This window comes from Zingiber officinale, chromosome 2B (genome assembly GCF_018446385.1).
Source record: "Zingiber officinale cultivar Zhangliang chromosome 2B, Zo_v1.1, whole genome shotgun sequence".
Lineage (NCBI taxonomy): Eukaryota > Viridiplantae > Streptophyta > Magnoliopsida > Zingiberales > Zingiberaceae > Zingiber > Zingiber officinale.
The window spans coordinates 81,438,416-81,440,705 of NC_055989.1; positions in this window are offsets into that span (position 1 = coordinate 81,438,416).

Genomic DNA, 2,290 nt, shown 5'->3' on the forward strand with positions numbered 1-2,290 from the left:
TCGACGATGATGAAACGGTAATGATGGTAAGACAATTTAAAAAATTATTTAAATCTATAAAAACTAACCATCTACAGGGTAGAAAGAAAAGAACAATCAAATGATACCACTGCAATGAAGGAGGGCACGTTAAAGATAACTACTCTAAATCGAAGAACAAGGACAAGTGTAAGAACAAGAAGCCCATCCAAACGAATAAGCACAAAAACTTGAAGGTGACGTGGGATGAAACATCATCTAAATTAGAGATTGAGGCTTTCTCCGGACTTACGTTAATGGCAAGTCATCAAGACAACAAAAACAAAGCAAGCTCGTCCAAAATAAGCATCGAAAGCATCGATGAAGGGGGAGCGACATCGGAAGAAAGCAGCAATTCAGGGGGGAGCTAAGGATAATGAAATCGACAAGGTAAGTCAAAATCGATCTCTTCCTCCTGATAAGTTACTTAAATTTGTTAAATTATTATCTAAAAATTGTTGTAAATTAGAAAAAGAAAATAAAGAATTAAAGTTAATTCTAGCCAAATCTTGTTTATTATAATATTTTGAAAAAATAAAATTGGAAAATGATAAATTAAAGACACAAGTAGAAAACTTAAAAAATCATAGATGTTTAACTGTTCAAGCTCAAAATTTTAAAAGACTAAACTGGTATCTTAGATTTCATAGGGGTCAAATTAGAAAAATTCTCAAAAGTTATGTGCCCCCAAAATTTTTTATTAATCCTGTAGAAAGGAACCTATATTTAGTTCAAAAAAAACTTGTATAAATTAAAAGTTTAATTGGATTTAGGACTTTTAGAGAGTAGATTAAATGTTTGATTTCCTTAAGAGGCATTGTCAAGAAAGTGGTTGTTGCTCCAATAACCAAGAAGGCCTAGTGCATCACCACAACCTGGAAGCCAATTAATGAAATAAAATGTTTAATTGACTTGTCATGCCCCGAGAGTAAGGGTGTCCAATCGAAATTGGACAGCACCTCCCCTGTACCGGCAATAATCTAAAGTAATAAATACACATAATACATTCATATAACCATCAGCCTACACGGCTGGAACAAAAATAGAAACAACCACGCAGTTAATATACAACCCACACGGCTGCACTGAAAACACAGCGAAATAACGGAAAGAAAACCTATAAATGCAAAGTCCACAAAACATCACGGATATAAAGTCCACAAAACAAGTATCAAAACATAGTTAGTTCTCACAGCACCAAATCCAATGAATATGAAATGCAAGTAAAGAGAAACAAAAACCAAAATCATTCATCAGATATGATGCAAGACTGGCAGGCAGCATCTCTCCAAGCATCCATGACTCATCTACCTACTACTTGACGAAAGAAAAACCAGTTTGTGGGATGGTAAGTGCTAGGACTCAGCGGGTATAGGAAAGATAGTGCATGAACATAACATATAAATAAAGAGTGAACCAACTATATACAGTCTCAAAAAGGAAATAGTAGATACTAAAATAAAATCATAATAAATACTCATACCTGAAACCATATCCTAGGCTAGTAATAGAAGGTCAGAAGTAGTACTAATCTGCTACAATACAGCTCATAACTACAGAGGTAATATGTAAGGTAAATAAACATTTTCAATAAATAAACCAATGTCTAAACACCTATAATGAGAGTACATCTCAACATAAGCAAGCATATCAGCATAAGTGAACAACAGCGGTAAGCGATGGCAGCATAAGTATACAACAACAGCGCAAGAAGCAATAACAGCATATGTAAACAACAGCAACCAAAACAAGTATAATAATAGCGTATGCACGGATGGTCACTCCCGCCCACCTCTCTGCACCATGACCCCTATATGGTCGAGAGGTCGGGTCAGTGACAGATTGTACACCACTCCAGCTATCACTCTCTCGAGTGGCCGAGAGGACAGTTGCATAGTAGCTAACTAGCTACGTCTGTTACGGGATCCCTGTTGCTCGTAACTCTAACTATCACTACCTATGAGTGAGCGAGTGGAAGCACAACAGGACAAGCGGCATCTGCTCCAACTACCACTCTCTCGAGTGGCCGAGCGTGCGGCCCTGGTCGACCAGACTCTCTCGACCATAAGGGAGAATTTGTCGTTGACATGCATGCAATGATATGATGCACAAGATGCAACAGTCATTATACAAATATAAGTAAAAATTAGGTATACTACATGAAGCCAGCATGCTCAATAGGGTACATAAATAAACAATAGTCAAAGCATATAATCATGGTATCTAGTATCTGCTACCTATCATGGACAACAACGAGAGACTATATAGATAT